We start from the raw sequence: 18807 nt of genomic DNA, 5'->3' as shown, positions 1-18807 counted from the left end.
TAGAAACCTGGGCAAAGACGACTTGATTGTTAACACACAGTAAGAGCCATAAAAGACCAAAGCATTTTCCATGTAACTTTATTTTATGTACCATGTCTGATTTAAAACTTCAGGGTGCTTTGTTGTCAGAGAAAAAATAATTTTCCAAACCAAACAAATGTAACATCCTTTCTTGTATTATTTATAAGACCATAATTAATCAGAAATAGGTCTCTGTAGCCTGACCAAAAAAAAAAAAGCTAAACTTTTATAAAAATGGGTTAAGTGGAAAAAAACTTATCGAATCATCCATCTGTTATTGATAATGAAATGAACATGTGAGCAGCGAAAATAAGAGTATTTCAGAAGATAGTATAATTGACAAAATTTCCCAGATACAGTTGTGCAGGGCAGGCAGCCAATAACTAGAACACATATATATCAGTCACTTGGCATAATTTCATTTCTTTGATGGGAGGCTGCTCTTCAGATATCTCTGCTGGATCTACAGTTCTCTTTGTAAAAATGCTTTTGATTCCCTACGTGTTGGGCAGCTATGAAAATGCCAGCCTTTGTGATTTTTAAAAACCTATTCTTGGTGGAAATATTTAATTTAACCACTTCTGTTCCAGGACTAACCCCAGGGCTCAGGCAGTTGTGTCACTGGCCTAAAATCATATAATTTTAGAGATGAAAGGCAACTGCCAAAAAAAAAAAAAGAAAGAAAAAGAAAAAAGGTCACCCAGTCCAAACTAAACTGCTTAAGTTTAAAAAAAAAAAAAAAAAAAAAATTAAATCCCTCCAGTCCCAAGCAGAGAAAGAAACAGAAGAGATTCTTCAGAAATGATAGGGGGAAAACCACATAATTGTTAAGATTCTTCCTGAATTTGAGTTAAGAAAGCACTGTGTCATTGTGTATATGTGCCTGGTATATGTGAAATAAATTTTTTAAAAATTCATGTCAGACACAAGAATATATTGAGGGGTTAAGAGTGGAGTGGATAAAAGTTGGGATCATAACTTAAAATCTTGGCTTTAAATTCCATCTTTATTATATCTAGCTATGTAACCTTGGGCAAATACTTAACCTCTCTATGAATCAGCTTTTAAACTGGTGATAATAAAAAGCATATGACTTACATAGCATTGTTTTAGAGGTTAAAAATGACAGTGAAGGTAAAATGCTATGCTGAATGCCTCGCACATAGTACATGCTCAGTAAATTTTAGCAACCATCACAATTACAACTTTACACATCAACCACTATTACTGTACTTCCAATATAAAGAAAATTAAAAGAAATTTGTTTTTCACCTATCTCAATGTCCTGAGCATCATCAGACATTTCAACTGAATAATTATTCTTCCCATTCATGATTTCAATTAAATTCAACTCAAAGTAAATTCAAAGAAAAGAGCATAGAGCACTTGAGTTGAGAATTAGAAAATGAGAGACTAATTAGGAGGATTTCAATGGATGCAAATCAGGACAGCCTGCAAGGAGAGAAAGGGGATTCCAAGAACCGAGGGTTGGTAGAACCAAAGAGGTGCCCGAGGGCAGAGTCTTCTCCCTTAGAGCAGGGGCTCTGATACTACAGCAGGACAGAGCACCTGGGGCTACGCGGAGAGCAGAGGCTGGTCACACAAGTTAGGATTAGACTGCAAAGGGCTTTGACTGCTGTGTTGGGAATTTAGCACTTCAGTAGGCAGAATTAAAAAGGCTTGTATTTCAGAAAGCAAAAGTTTTTAGGAAGAAGTGAAAAGGAGAAAGGAGAAAATGAGGTACCAAGAAAAAAGTAGACAGAAGTATGGGTGAAAGATTATATTTTAAGTTTATAAAATGCAGAATGTGGGATACAGGAGAGCCTTCTATTTCTCAACTATCTAACAAGCCGGAAAAAAATTCAGATCTGGAACTCCAGAGCGAAGTTAGAAAATTTATTTTGAGAGTCATCTATGCAGAAATAAGTATTGCTTCTATGAGAAGTAGACAGGAATATCCCATTAAAGAGTACAGACAGTGACCTGAAGAGGCCCATATATAAAACAACAATGAGAGTTTAGAATGGAGATGGAGACCGAAGGCCAAAATATCAAATGAAGGGGAAACAATGTTGATGAAGAAAGTGAGGCTCAAAGAAGGGACTCAGAGAGAACTTCCATCCATGAGATATTTCCAATGGAAGATGTTCCCCAAAATTTACCCCTCTAGTAATATATTATAATTCCCTCCTTTCCCCGCCAAGAAAAATGTGAAAATCACTACTTAGCCAGTAAATGGGTTTAGAATATTTAAGACGTTTCCAATAGATTATTCCCAATTGGCCAAACATTCCATTTAAATTAAGATATAAATTAAGATATAAGATAGAATTTATAACTAAAGATATAAAACCATGTATCTAAAAATCACATACTGAATTATTTCAACCAGAAAAGTCAAAACTAGTAGACTTATTTTGTTTCTCTCTTAAAACCCTTTAACAATATTTCAATTAAGTTACTATTACAAGTAGTTCAAGTACGTTTTTGCAGGGAGCCAGCAGTCTACTTGTGCAGTGAAAAACCGTTAGTGTGTGTACGATGTGTCCCTTCAATTGGGGTGGAAGGGGGATGGAGGAAAAAATTATTTCAAACTTTAAAAACAAATGTTTTTTTGGCCCGTAATGGAACACTGGATCAGCATTTGATGTGTCTAGTCTAATTTTTCTCTGTGAAATTGTACTGGCGGATCTTAGGGAGAGACAGAAGGCAGTAAATTCCTATCCTCCATCAATACATTTGACCTCAGAGCAAACCCCACAACTGGCTACAGGCACCCACCATCCATCATTGCTCTTGAAACCTGATCTTTCATGGAAGGACAGCTGCGCTGGGCAGAGAGCTAAAGAGCTTTCTAAGATGCACTACCATTAAAAAAAAAAAAAAAAAAAAGGCAATTCTGTTGGTTCAGTATTTTAATTAACTGCTTCTCTAAACATTTCTTCCCCCAGACTGCAGCTCAACACCAAATATCATCAGGAATCTATTAAAACATTTTTGACTTTTAAGCAAAATGCTCTCTTGGTACACTGTAGGTAAAATCATTTCTAGCTTTTCCCTTAAAAGCTTTCTGAGATAAACAGCGTACTATGGCATACTGATGTGTACAGACTTCAAAAAACGTGCTGGACAGGAAAAGGTAGTTCCAGCATCTGTAGTAATTATACCATGTACACAACAGAGTGCACAAAGGGAAAATGTACACCAAACACCCATATCCAACAAGGCTTAATTTTTAAATCAGGTAGCAATCATTTACAGCAGACAGCTAAAGAGAGCAGAACACTATCATACAAACTACCATCATTGAATATAGCATGTCCGTTATGTCATTCCTACATCCAGGAATTTTTTAATTTAAAAAATACAAAATAAGACAAATCCTTATCTAATAGGATCTTCATCACCTCTATGGCTATTTTCTCCATGTTACAGATGGTGAAACAAGACCCTAAGATGTTATATAATTTCTCCCAAGATCCCACAGATAATAAGTGACAAAACTAAGGTATAAATTCAGTTTTTCTTGCATCAAATTCATGTTCTTTTCACTGTCTCCAAGAAAAAAAAAAAGTAAGGAAAGATACTGGTCTAGATTTTGCAACCTTTAGCATTATCTTTATATACACTATATACCTACGCTTAAATAAGATTAAACAATAACTGATTTTCAATATTTATAAAATCAGTACTAACATAAACCTTTTTGTTAATAAAGGGAGTCCATTTACTGAAGCTTAAAAAAGAAGTCACTTGTTACTTGTGACCCAGTGAGATGATCATTTCATATATTTGAAACTACACTATCTCCTAATCCCAAAGCAATACTGAGAAGCATAATTTTCTAAATGCAATTCACAAATCTGAATTTAGTTAGCTAGTGCTACATTAAAGAATACAGCTTGAGGGCTGTTGGAAAAAAGACAACTAAGAATTTATAAACTCAATCTCATGAAACTGACAGAGTTACCATGGTTAAAGCCAGTAAATAACAATATGTTAAAGGTCACAACCCTCCTGACATTGTTATCTGAATGTCAAAGCTAAGTCGTGTTTCTGGTCAGTGAATTCAAAGAACTAGGAGAAAGATGAGCTTCAGATGGCTGCTTTTGTTCTTATATTTTGTTATAAGTTCTGAAGGAGCCCAAGGGGAGCCTGCCCCCTCACAGCAGCCATTTGCAAAGGAAAGCAAAGCTTACTTGCCACAGGTGGAAAGCTAGGACTATTCAAGTTGTCTCAACACTCTCTATGGGTACACCTGATCTGCTGGCTTACGGACAGAATCAGCTGTCTTAGCTTTCTAAATTTTCATCTCTTTCATTTAATTTGCTGATCTATGACATACAGGGATTCGATCTGGGGGACAGCAGAGGTTGAAAAGCCAAGAAAAAGTTCAGTTTTGCTCTTTGTTTCTTGTAATTTAAAAAAAGAAAACAACTATAGAGTAACTGACAGATATTGATATGACCCTATTAAATACATCAGCATCAAATAGAAAACAATGAACAGAAAGATACTGAATGCATTACTTTGAGAGGGAGGAGGTGGGACATTGCAGACAATTTTATTCTTTTTTAGCAACAAGTTGCTTTGAGGAGTGTGACAGTATAACTGGAGACAACACTTAAATTACTTTGTCTTAAAAATATTTCATAAATAAAATGTTGAGAAGAAAATGCAAACTGTTGATTACATAAAAGCAAATGGGTGATTTATTAAAGGGGAAACAAGGGGCATGGGCCTGGAATGTAATTTTGTGAGTTACATTTATAAGAATTCTATTTCATTGATGCTTCAGTCTCGCACCATTGTCATGACTCTATTATTTAGGTTACATTAGGTCAGAGACTTCTATAACGTATAAGCATTTGCTCTTTGACCTCCCCAAGACTTATGACATAAAGAAAATGCTGAACTTTTACATCTGAGGCTACAATTTCATATAATGAACAATCAGTAAGCACAAGCCATTTATTCTTTTAGCTATCTCTCTTAAAGGTTTGATTGTGGAGAGCTGAAACACATCTTTATTTTTAAAATGGGGGTGGGAGAATTTGGACCCTTTAATTGTCAAAACAAATGCAAGCCAAGCATGACATTTTAATAAGTGTTACCAACTACTAATTAGAAGCAAATGATATTATCCATATAGAAAACATGTCCCCAAACAAACCTGTTTTTTGGTGGAAATGTCACTGTGCTATGAAATTAGAGAAGTGTAAACGAGGGATGTTTGTTGCAATGAAATTTACTTATAAATCCCTCCTAAGCAATCTTCTTCCACATTATCAGATTTCTTCTGTTGATGTGTTATATAGGAATCCTCGAACTTGTAGTTCACAGAAAGAACAACTCTTCTCTTTGCTCTTGGTAAATCATTGATAATATAAAAAGAAATGTTTTTAAACATTGACTCTGCTTGCGGCTACAAGTTGCCTTTGTGCCATCACAAGTAAGTAGTTTTCTTAAAAGATTTTTTCAAAGAAACCAGACAGTGCAAAGAAAAGAAAAACAACTCCATAAGGCAAAAACACACTCAGAGTAGGCCTCGCTTAAAATGTAACTCATTTATTCAAACTAACCTTTCCAACGAAAAACTACTCTCCCTTTAAGAAAACAGGAACAAATAATACATTCTTTGAATACTCTGGAAAACTGAACACTTAATCTTTCTTATTTAGCACTTCATATATCTGTGCTTATAAAACTAATGCTAAAAGAATATTTTGTGGTCGCTAAGTTGAATATATTACATTAAAGGTAAAGTTTATTTTCCAGATTCCCAGAAACTTCTGGGAATTAAAAGGGCACCCATGACCAAAGGTTAAATGTATACATTTAAAGACGTGAGCCTAAAAGTTTGATGCTCTCAGGATCATAAATTAGAGCACAGGCATACTTCAACTCTCAGACAACCCACAAATACACACTGAAACTAGAGAAGGGTAGTTTTAAAGCAAAACCACCTTGAGAAATCCATCACTCCTGAAATGGCACTTTTAGTTCGTGACTGTGTTAATGAATTCTTATTTATCCATAGAATCCTTTTAAAAATAGAAATGTTCAATGGCTTGATAAATCAAGTTTGGGCTGAAGGAAATCCAATATGCAAATACTTACAGGGTGCTCTTTTACAAATAGTTACCCTTGTCAGTTTGAAAAACTGCAAATCAACAAAAGAACAGTGTAAGTATACTTGACCTTATTGCCTAATGTCTATCAAGATTGCCACAGCTGGTTGATTTCAAATTTGTGAAACTGACACTTAAAAAACGTGTAGTGCATCTTCAGTGGGGGTCCCTCAAGTGCTGACGAAACTGTAGTCACAGCCTCAGATTCTCGTTCCACACAACTTGCACAGCACTCACAAAGCTAGTTTAATCACACCATCAATCTATGACTACGCATTCCTTAAAGTAATTCTGCTTCCTTTCTTTTTTAACCTTACATTATGCCAATAGCATCCTTATCAGTTATCCTTGACATGCACTGAGAAACTGGGATCACATATGAATTTGCACAAATACCTCTCCTATGTTGCACACTCTGTGAAAAGTCATACTTGTACCGCCATAGTGTAAGCTCTAAACAACGTTCTTGAAAAACCCTTCAGTCAATGTCTATGACTAACATCAGAGCATGAGTTAATAGGTTAAAAAGACAAAACCAAAACTTAGGGGACTGCCTACCTGATACTTTTTAAATGCCTCTCTAGGAAGGGATCGCATATGCCATACCAGAGTACCTCCTGGATATAAGAACAGTTATACAGGCCCCTAGTGGCTTAGCAAATAGCAGCAGATGAGGGGATTCCGAGTCTTAGTTCTCGACTTTGAGATATTCTGGCTGTAGACGAATGTCCATCTTAAAAACAAATCAAATCATTGTATTTAATACTTTAAGCAGTTTTGCTTGTATGATTATCCACTGAAATACATATATATTAAAATAGAGCACTGTATTTCATTAATTTAGTAACTACAACTGCACTGGTCTAAGAAGAATTTGTGTTACATAACCTCCACAGTAAAATATTTAATTCATCCACCTCTTCACATGTCATTACAAAAGTAATATATTACTCATATATATTAAAATATATTCGAGAGACACTTTTCCTCTTTGAATCTTATTTCTATTATACTATTATTACTGAGGGCTGTAAGAACAGATTATTTCTATGTAAAGTGCTCCCTATTTAAAATGAAATATAGATACAAACTGAATGCCACTTTTAAAACAGTAGAAATCTAAAATAAATGTGCTTCCCAACAACAGCCAGTGATAAAACTTACATTAGAGTGCACCTATTTACAAAGATCTACAATTAATAACACCCTTTAATCCTCACCCCCTAGCTGTCTTTCCTTTAAGAAAGAAAATTCTAGGCAGGCACATTTACAGCTTTTAGCAGTTTTTAACTGGACACAATCTGACAGCTGAATTCATGAAACTGACCAGCTTGTCAATTTCACACTTTGAGAGTACAATAATAGCTGATCGCATGAGGATGAATTTAAGAAATCTGTCACAGAATTGCTAGTTCCATTGAAAAGCAAAGTACAGTACATAATTATGGGAGGTGGGAGGTAGGAAAATTTTCTTTGTATTGTCCATTTAGGATGTCTGTTTCAAGAATTCGGACATTGAGCACTGAAATTTTATTCTCTTTGCTAAGCTAACAAAATAACATCTATCTGTGGCATGTAACAAAATGTTTTCTAAATAAGTACAATATTTATTAAGCTTTGTCCTGGATATCATCATACTAACAACATGGTATGATTTTTAGGTTGCTATCATCTAAATATTCCTTTAATTCAGAATATTTCAAGTCTTGGCAGTACGTCACCCTGGTTTTACTCAAGTTGAGTGGTGGATGTGTACACTTTGAAACAGTGATAGAACTGCCAAAATGGTCAGAAGTATCAATGGTTGGACTAACACCCCATATGTGTGCTACAGGATGGTTGGAAAAAACACACCAAATGGAAAGGTCCACGTTTGAAGCACTGTTAGTCCAAAAGAAAATCTATCTCAAGTCACAAGCAGTTGCTAGTCTCTGAGAGGCTCAAAATGTATGTGCTATGCTCTAAGTCAATGGTACTATGACTGTGGGCATGTCAAGGGGGGGATAAAAAGAAAAAAAAAAAGTTTAAGAGAAAATACAGGGCAGCGATCCCTCAGGAATCTCCCTGTATGCTTAAGGCACAAACTGTAGGTTGGTCTGGGGGATTGCTCTAAGAATTTTAGAAAACAGAGGAGACAGTAGGCAAGTCGTGTACTGGGAAGCAGGCTGGAAACAATACAAGTGAACTGTGATAGTCCAGGTTTTGGAGAATGGACCTACTATTCACAATACTGGAGCACCCAATTAATGAAAGCCAAGCTCACACAGTGTCCAAGATTTTTTTTTTTTAAGCATAAGAAAACTGCCTTAATTTGTTAATGCTTCTAAATGAAAATCAACCTCACAGATACACAATTCAAGTTTTCTACACGCCAATGTGAAAGCTACAATAAACCGACAGGAAAGGAAAGAACGTTTAGTTTGTTCTTGGTTTTCTTTTAAAATTGTTTCCTACAACTTGGACTTTTCATGATAAATTCTTTGTTCCCTTCCCTACGGAATGAGTGTGTAAGAACAGCAGATTCCCGTGGCAGAACTACGAGCTTTGATTCTGCCACGGAAAGGTCTCCAAAACAATCCCCCTCCTCTATGGCAGCCGCGTAGACTTTGACTCCTGCTATTTCTCCTTCTCCCCACTAGTTCAGAGGAAAGAAAGAAATCACTAAAACCAGCCCTCCTTAAATTAGTAATCATTGCCTCTTAAAAAAACAAAGAAAAAACAGAAAACTGCAGTGGCAGAATCCCTGGGTAGGGTCGTAGTGCCCCGCCGCTCCACCATTTCCCCAATACTACGCCCACCCCAGGAGGAGAAAGCGGGGAATCTCACAAATACACAGATTTAAACACCTTCATTCTCTAGAACTGCCACTCTCCCTGGTCTGAGGCTTTAAGCGAGAAGCGAACCGTGTAGGGGAGGACCTCTGCCCAAGGAGGTTTCGAAGAGCAAACTGTGCGCTCCGGAGCCGGGGCGCTGGGCTCGCGGACGCCGGAGTGTGCAGCTCCGGCCCCTGACCTGCGGGCTGCGGGAGCCGGGCTCCGGGCGAGCCGCGGACGCAGACACCGAAGGACGCAGACCCGGGAAGACTCAGGGGGGCGGACCGGATCAGCTCGGGAGACTCACCTGGTCATGTCGGCTCCGGGCAGCCTCCGCCACCGCCTCCCGCGCCGCCACCAGCACTTTGCTCCAGCGCTTTCACGCCCCTCCACGGCCGCTCAGCCCACGCCTGCCCCAGCCGCCGGAGTCCGGGCGGCCGATTTAATCCCGCGCAGCTGCGGCCCCCGCCGCGGGAATCCCCCCCGTGGCTGCCGCCGCCCGCTCCTCGAGCGGCCAGCCCAGTCCAGAGCGAGGAAGTGGAGGAGAGTCAGCGAGTGAGTCCCAAACGCCGAAATCCAGCATCCAAAGGAGCGCGTCCCCCCGCCCTCCCTCCCTCCACCCCTATCCACTTCTCCGCCGCCGCCGCCGCCTCCGCCTCCTCTTCCCGGGCCGTCCTCCTGGCCCTTCTGAGCCCGCGGCTTCCGCGGCTGTTCCGCCTCCTCCCGCTCCTCCTGCGCGCCCTGCGCCTGCTTCTCCGGCCGCCGCCGCCGCCGCCGTGTGTCTCCTCTCCCTCCGCCTCCCGCTCTTCTTCCTCCTCCTCCCCCCGCTCCTCGACGCTCCGCCGCTCGCGGCTGGGGGGTCCGGGGCCGCGTAACTTCTCCTCCCTCCGCCTCTCCTGTTTCCTCCTTCCTGCTGCTGCTTCTTTTAAAGAGGATTCTTTGGCCACAAATAGCAACTCGGCTGCCCCCCTCAGCGCCTCCCTCCCCTTCTTCTCTTCTCCCCCCCCCAAAGTGAAGCGCACACGAGAGGTAACCAGAAACTGAGGCCGGCGGGGGGAGTGGGGAGGCGGGGAGAGGGGGCGAGGCGACGCCCGGAGACCGACCCGCGCGGAGTCAAGGGCCAGGACGAGGGATGGCCAGTCCAGCCCAGCCCTCAGCCCTGGCGTGAACCCGGTCGTTACGGTTGAGGGCGAGATGGTTTGATGGGCAAATTAAATGAAAAATCTCAGGAAAGTGATTGGAAAAGCTTCTCTCTTTGTTTCCTAGTCTGACTGATTTCGAAAATCCTCGTAACATGCTGGGGATCCCACGGAATCGCGGTGCCCCGGCGCTGAGGGATTGTGCGTGCACTTTGCCGGCGCGAGAGTGGGAGTGTGGGTGCGCTCGGCCGAGGGGAGAGCCAGGCCCGCTGGCGAGTCCCTCAGTCTGGACCCCTGACCCACTGAAAGGGCCAGAGAGCTGGACGGGCGAAGGAAGGAGGCAGGAGAGCTGGGAGAAGGAGGCGTGCAACCCACACACATACACTCACTCACTCACACACACACTTGCAGAGGAGGGGGCTGGGTGACGTCACTCCCAAGCAGCCATCCACCAGGACAGAAAAGACCCCCCTCTAACAAATTCACTCATCTCCTAAGAGCTGCACACCCGGGTGCTTCCTGCCCCGGGTCCTGGCACACGGGAGGAAAGATGCCGGTTGCACCCCATTCAAAGCAGTGATAAAAATATAAGGAGCGTGTTGATGAGACACAGTTTATGTCCACTGTCCCAGTTCACCTCGGTAGCCTCATTCAGGGATGTTTGGTGGATCCCCTTTGGAATCACAGAGGAAGAAAGGGAAGTATGGAATCTATCGTAGTGTAATAACTCTTGTTTTGCTTCCATGCCACTTGCTTTTATGATGTTGAAAACGCAATGCCCCCCAGCTTCTCTGTAGGACACCACAGAACCTTCTCCCTAGACAGTTGTTGGGCTACACAAGCTTCATCTACAGAACACACTATGTGGATTGTTAGCTAAAGGGGCAAATTTTAACCTTCTTTCCTCCTCAAGGATCTCACGCACATGGAAAAAGTCAGCAGCTGGAAGCCACCATTGGCAATTGGCCTACCAAAATTTATTAGAAACTTGGTCAGAAAGGTTAAGGAAAGTCAAGGCTTCCAGCCACCTCCCTTGCTCATTGTGTGTTCAGACCAGCACATACACACAATACTTATTCCTGCAGGCTCGAGGCAGTCTTTGAAAGAGCAAAGGTAAGCAGACCCCTTAGATTCAGCCTAATGATTCGGCATCCTGACTGTTGTCTCAAGCTGCCCATTTGTTCCCACCCTTTGCATGCTGCGCTCCTGAAAGGCACCGAAGGATCGGTCAGTAATCCTCCATCCCCTGTGTGCTCCAGAAAGAAATCACGTATTTTTGAAAGGCTTCACTCTAAATGAAGTTTAGTCCTCCAGCAATTTGAGGGGAGAGGGGGGAGGATCATCTTAGCATGAGTCTTCCCTGTTCTTTTTTTTAAAATGGTTAGCCTCATAGTAAAAATCAAGAAGACAGCTATTCCTGGGCAAGCCTTCAGGACTTTCTGATAATGCGAGGAACTGAAAAGCGGAGAAGGTATGCTGAACACCTGTTCCTTATGCCCTAAGGATGGATTTCAGAAATCTGAGCCTCTGCACAGGTGATTCTCACTCAAGGTGTAAACTCTGATTTGGCTTTCTCATTGCCACACCCTCCCCCGTCAACTGGTGAGCCCCACTTTCCTCTTGCAAAGTTGGATGTTAGAGGAACAAACAGAGTTTTAAAAAACCCTGAATTTCCTCTGCTGTTGTCTTTGATGGAGAGACACACATCCCTCTACCTCATCCCTCTGACCTGATTTAAGATACCAGCTGGGAAGTCTGATTACTACCTGGGAGCCTAGTCGAAAAAGAAACAGGATCAACATATCCCACTGGTAGCGAGTTAGGTTAACTAGAGAACTTAGTGATGATGGTTACCAAGGTGAGCAACAAGTAGGAGGAAAAGGGACCCAGAAATCAGAGGAGACAGAGGACAGTATACATAAATGACACAAGCCCAAGGACCCAACTTTCCTGACACCATGAGGTCCTCGATGTTCCTGTCCCACTACAAGCAAACATCTTAGAGAAAAAAGTAGCAGTGGAAGGAGGTGACTAGAGAATCTGAGCTATTATTGGGCAAAAGAGACAGCGTTATTCAGGGTGATAAGAGAAAGAGAGAGCACGTAGAGGAACCAAGCTTTCTCTGTACAACTGAGTTGTAGTGGGAATAAGACTGAAGCCCAATATACACACATCAATATACTCAGATCAGATTTGTAACAAAACAGCACCCTGTGGCATCTACTACAACCTCTAGAAGAGTTTACCATTTGGAGCTTTGAGGTCATAAAAACGTCAGAGGTGGGCTAATCATCTGCTGAAATCACCTAATTTTACAAGTAAGGAAACTGAGTCCCTGAGAGTTTAAGGTGACCCAACTCTTTGGTGGCAGAAGGAGAACAAAACCCCAGATGTCATGACCCAGTGTCCCCTCTCCCCTAACTATTCCTAATTACCTCCTAGTTCTGGATCCAAGAAGCCAGTTTTTCAACTTATCAATGAGTAATAAATATAGAATATTTTAAAACTATAAATACTTACATGAAGGAAAATGAAGGAATGGTACTAGACATTTTCTTAGTTCCTTTCCAGCTCTAACATTCTTTGATGAATAGCACACAGAAGCTTTGCTACAGCACAACCCCCTCTAGTGCATAATTCAGCATAGGATGAGTATGAGTCTATTTTGGACCCCATCCAAGGAAGTTAATTCCTAGAAGTACTCGAAAGATTTTATACTCATCTATCGTGAAGCAGCCTAAAAATAAGGCTGAAAATAATGTAAGGAGAATAACAGTAATCTTATGTTACACTTGTATTACGTGCTAAACATCATGCTATCCCCCTGGTTTTCAAAAGGCACGTCATGACCTTTTCTGGGTCATGAATCTAGTGGGTCATGAACAATTTTTTAAATGAAAGTAGGAAAGAAAAGAGAGTGCATTATATGTATTAAACATTGTTTTATAAAACTTATGTTTCTGTCCTGTGGCTAGTGATTAACAGAAAAAGTTTCAAAGCCTCTGCCTCACCTCCAATCTTAACACCTGCCCTGCTAATTACCTATCATTAGCCCCATTGTATAAGTGAGGAAACAGGGACAGAGAGGATAAGTGATCTGGCCAAGCTGACAGAGCTAGTGAGTGGCCAAGCTAGAATCTAGAAACTACAACTGTTTGACTTCAAAAGCTTGTGTTTTTACTTCTATTCTGGTTATAAATTATTAACCAAGGAACTGCAGTAATTGTTGCTGATCATATATTCTTTGTGAAGGCTACAGTGGTTTGTATTGAATCCAGTTAGAATGGAGAAATACAACATAGTTTCAAATGATGTATTCTGAAGAGAGTAAACTGTTTCATAGGCGCTGAAATGAGTATCTGAGACCTCTTCCTATTGGTGCTAGCTACGCCTAATATATTATTAATTTGCTGCTAAATGCATACATGGAATAACAATGGTTTTAATCCTCAAGTAACTTAAATACCAATCTCTACAAGTGTTAACATGTTTGAGAGAGTTTTTCAAATTTAATTCACACGGCATTTCTCAGTAGCATATTTCTTGATCAAACACAGACCTGGCACATGAGAAAGATAAAACAAATATATACAAAACACAGTCCCTAAACTAAACAATATTTTCATTCATTTGAGAACACAAACTATACACATATAAAGTCATCAGACTACACTATAATTCCACCTAAACTGTGAAGAAGAAAGGAAGACAACTCAGGTGCCATGCTAATTTTTAAAGGACTCATACAGTTCTATGGATTCTACCAGTAGCATTGCAAGTTTAGGCGCTGTTACTGGCACCCCTCAGATTTGAAAGCTCAAACTCAAAAGTAGGAGGTGACTGAAATGAGCATCTAATCTTGGTCTTTCTGATACCACTACCCAAAGTCTCTTTACAAACAGGTGGGCTTCCGGTAGACCAAGAGGTGGTTAGAGATTTTGAGACATGCTATGCAAACATTCCCGCTTTTTTTCCATATGAAAGAAATGTACTTTCTTTTTCTCCAGGGCTGCGTTTCTTATTGCTGTCAGGCAGCAATGTTCTCTTAAAAGAAATCCACATCTTTCTCTAAAGACAGGCCTAGAAAAGCCAAGCTTTCTCCCCTGACTGTTCAGTTCAGCGGCTGCCTTTCACCCTCACCTGCCGAGTGTAGAGGACATTATGGTACGATGCTATTTTCCATTGGCTCTGCTACTGGAGATTACAGCATGCAACTGTGACAAATGGATATTCCCATTAAATTCTTTAGTAGAGTGGGGCATTCCATTAACCATTGGCACTATCCCAACCCAAGTGAAACATTGGGTCATTTTTTTCTTGTGAGCAAGAAGTGAAGGGGGAAAATAAAGGATAGACTCTAATTACCTTTCCTATTTTTTTGTGTTGCATGTAATATGATAGCCGTATATTACAATTATTTATAATTAATATATGACAAGCTGTCAGCTAAAATTTAACAGGTGATTTGTCAAGAAGTTCCATTAACTCATACACGAAGCGGTGGATTTCAGTATTTCCAACAATAAAAGTGTGTTTTGGTTTTGCTGTTTTAAATCTACTGTGTCTAAATATTCAGAGGCCATCTCTCTTTGTATACTTGGAACATCTTTAAAAAAGACAACTCATGCTAACACAAATGGGTACTTTGTTAGTAATGTTAAGGAATAAGCATATTTTTTGTCACTTTAACCTTTAAATGCTAATGTTTTCATTAAGAAAATTAATTGCCTCGTGTTTATTTTGAAGTTTTAAACTTTTATGATTTTTATACATTTTAAATGGTGCCTTTAATAGTAAAGACAAAGCTGAATAGAGAGGAAAGTAATTGCCGTTACTTATATTCCGTTTAGTGTTTGTATCTTACACTAGAGAATTTTGAAATGAAGGAATATTTAAAAATACAGAACAAAATTAAGAAGTCACCAGAAAGCTAGTAATTAATCACTCAACAGAGGAGGAGGTTTACAGAGACCAGAAACTGATGGAACAGGCTCCCTTTTGCTGAATGGCAGAAGAATGGGGCAAGGATGGGAATGAATCACTGAGATTTCTTGGGAGGGATAACAAGATTCTTTAAAAGAGGAAAAGCTTGGTTTCAATATCTATCGAATGTCAATGTCATGGGACCTAACCTGGAGATGAAGTTAAATTTGAAACTACAGTTTTTTAGTTTTTTGGTTTTTGTTTTTTTGCGGTATGCAGGCCTCTCACTGTTGTGGCCTCTCCCGTTGCGGAGCACGGGCTCCGGACGCGCAGGCTCAGCGGCCATGGCTCACGGGCCCAGCCGCTCCGCGGCATGTGGGATCTTCCCGGACCGGGGCACGAACCCGTGTCCCCTTCATCGGCAGGCGGACTCTCAACCACTGCGCCACGAGGGAAGCCCGACTACAGTTTATTATTGGTTCCCTGGCCAGAGTTGGTATTGTTTTAAGAGAATGAGAGAAAAGTAAAGCAGCATTTGTTTAATATATTTCATTTGCACAAGGCTGACTCATCTTTCAGGACTAGGACGTGCTGCAGGATGTTAATGTCTTGCCCGCAGCTACTGTGGAGGGTGCTAAATCTCCTTAATGAAAGAATGTGCTCCAAGAATCAATGGTTAGGGAGTTCCCTGGTGGAACAGTGGTTGGGAATCCACCTGCCAATGCAGGGGACACAGGTTCAAGCCCTGGTCCAGGAAGAGCCCACGTGGCACCAAGCAACTAAGCCGGTGAGCCACAACTACTGAGCCTGCGTTCTAGAGCCCACAAGCCACAACTACTGAGCCCGCGCACCTAGAACCCATGCTCCGCAACAGGAGAAGCCACTGCCATGAGAAGCCCGCACGCTGAAACGAAGAGTAGCCCCTGCTCGCCGCAACTAGAGAAACCCCGTGCACATCAACGAAGACCCAACGCAGCCAAAATATTAATTAATTAATTAATTAAAAAAAAAGATTCAGTGGTTAGAGAGAGAGGAAAAAAACAAAGAACAAAACCACAAGGGTAGGGCTTCCCTGGTGGCGCAGTGGTTGAGAGTCCGCCTGCGGATGCAGGGGACGCAGGTTTGTGCCCTGGTCCGGGAAGATCCCACATGCCGTGGAGCGGCTGGGCCCGTGAGCCATGGCCACTGAGCCTGCGCATCCGGAGCCTGTGCTCCACAACGGGAGAGGCCACAGCAGTGAGAGGCCTGCGTACCGCAAAAAAAAAAAAAAACAAAAAAACAAAAAAACACAAGGGTAAAGTAAAACCCGAAGCACAGCAGCTTTTCAACACTATTAAGATTTCTGTGTCCACCAACAAAGTTGTCTTCACAGTTTTAGCAAGAAAGCCATACAGAGTCATGAAGTTATTTGTAAACGGTCTTTCAAATAGGGTTTCAGAAAATGATTTTCAGAAACTAACTCAGAATCGAAACACCACAAATTGATTTCTATGTAATAGGGAGTATATCTCTTCACAGGCTGGGAATTATAAATGACCAGTGACAAACCAGTCCTTGTATCCTGGACCGAGACCCCAGTTACCAGATTTCACCTTGCTTCCCAGGTGCAGCATAGCTGTGGATGTTTCCGCAGGCATTTGAGAGCAATTTTCAAGACCATGAACACAGCGAAGACATCAAGACGACTATTTTTTCAGCCACTTTTCAAACCTTTCTCTATCTTTGTCTTACACTCCTATATTTATCTTATTCTTCATTATGCCACTTGATTTCTACTGGGTGTGTCCATACTTGGCAAATGTTCTTTTTCAGTGGTTTGACAGCATATTCATGTCTGACTGGAGCCAAAAATCTTATCATAAGGCTTTAAGCACTGTATGTACTCCATAAATATTTGGGAAAGTAAAGGAAGGGAAGGATGGAGCTAGGAAGAGAGAAAGAGGAAATGAATCGATGATAATTACATATTTCATGTGAAACATCACTTTCTTTACAAAGTTTCCTGTAGTTCATTAAGTAGAATGACTTTGTCCTACCTCTGGTCTCACATTCTTTTCTTTTCTTATTTCCTATGTCGCTGTCTTTTTTTGTGTGTATTCACACTCTATTAATCTCTGAACATCTCCACACTCTTATATATCACTATCAACAAGCACAGAAGCTGAACTATAAGCAGATCTCAAAAGATTTCTGCTGAATGACTTGATGGACGATGGATACCACTGTGGCTGGTCAGATGTCACCTTCAGAGTCCCTCCTATTGGGCCTGTGCTGAAAGGTACAGTGACAGAGAGTTTGGTTAAGAGTTAGGCCTCACTAAAACACACAACAAAATGTCACAGACAAGAAATCATAATAGAATCTGAACAGGAGTGGATGGATTCATACTTCCACAGAATTTTTTTTTTTAATTATTTTTCATTTTTGGCTGCACTGGGTCTTCGTTGCTGCGTGCAGGCTTTCTCTAATTGCAGAGAGCCAGGGCTACTCTTTGTTGTGGTGTGTGGGCTTCTCATTGTGGTGGCTTCTCTTGTTGCAGAGCACAGGCTCTAGGCACATGGGCTTCAGCAGTTGTGGTTCACGGGCTTAGTTGCTCCGCGGCATGTGGGATCTTCCCAGACCAGGGCTCGAACCCGTGTCCCCTGCATTGGCAGGTGGATTCTTAACCACTGCACCACCAGGGAAGTCCCATAGAATTCTTAATGAGAGTAATTACAGACTTTCATGGTTTCCTACAAGATGTCAAAATAACTGATCAGTTCAGTAGAAAAAAATCCTTCATACTGAACTTTGCATTTTTAACTAGGTACACTCTATTAGGTGGACAGAGCATTCATTTATCTGTACATTTTTTTCTTATATCATCACCTATATTATTCCAACGCATCCTGATTTTCAAAACTCATTGACCACATCTCCAAAGTTACTAGTAACACTAGACAGGTCCAGCAGAAATTTAAAGAGGCAAAACAAAAACTATTATTTCCCACATATATTATTACTTTAGTCTATTCAATTCCGTGCTGTTTTATAAATGTAGAAACACCATTCTTGGTTAGTTATTATCTGGTATTAATTCTTGAAGGTTGCATTTTATCTCCTTACCACCAAAACCCATCTTTCTAATACAAACATCGCTAGTTTTCTTTGGACTAGTACAATAATAATTTTTTGTATATTCTTCTGCTCCTAATCTTTTTCTTATTGGCCCCAATCCATTCTCCACTGTGCTGCCCAATTAACTTTAATAAAGCACACGTTTGGTTATGTAACTTCCATGCTCAAAAATAAGTAAATAAAAAACCCTCAGTGGTTCATGATTATTGACCAAACTAAGTACAAATGTTCTACCGCATTCAAAGGCCACCACAAATGGAATGCTGCCTGAATCCATTTTTCCGTTTTAAACTTCCACCTCTTTACGACCAATACCCTAAACTCCAGAACTGTCTGAACAAAAACGTGCATTTTTTCTTAGCCAGAAAGCTTCCTATGATCACCTACACGCTGAACTCCCATCCAGCCTTTAAGAGTCATTTCATCAAAGAGTTGGGCTTTTCTTTGTTTTCCTGATTCTTCTACCCAGACACGATCACTTCTTCATTTAAAACATCTGACTCTTCAGGCTTCCCTAGGCCATTTTTTCTCTGTTGCATTATTTCACTATACAGGATTCTAAACTCACATGGTAATAAACTTGTGGCTTTATTTGTTAAAAAAAACAAACAAAAAAAAAAAAAACACCTAATTCTTCGAATCTCTCTTCTGCTAGATAAACAG

At 40.7% G+C, this 18807-nt stretch overlaps 1 protein-coding gene across 14 annotated transcripts in view; it reads right to left on the bottom strand.

Moving 5' to 3' along the window:
- PTPRD (protein tyrosine phosphatase receptor type D) overlaps positions 1-18807 on the bottom strand; it is a 2135645-nt gene that overhangs the window by 519189 nt on the left and 1597649 nt on the right. The window contains exon 1 of one of the 14 annotated variants that reach the window (XM_079926383.1): positions 9273-9705. The exons of the other annotated variants lie outside the window; for them this stretch is intronic. The gene's annotated coding sequence lies outside the window, so the exon portion shown is untranslated. Of the gene's footprint in view, positions 1-9272; positions 9706-18807 lie in introns of those variants that run through there. 14 annotated transcript variants of the gene reach the window in all.

The sequence above is a fragment of the Stenella coeruleoalba genome (assembly GCF_951394435.1).
Source record: "Stenella coeruleoalba genome assembly, chromosome: 7".
Lineage (NCBI taxonomy): Eukaryota > Metazoa > Chordata > Mammalia > Artiodactyla > Delphinidae > Stenella > Stenella coeruleoalba.
The sequence above is the reverse complement of the archived record's forward strand: the minus strand, read 5'-3'. Positions and strand labels throughout refer to the sequence as shown.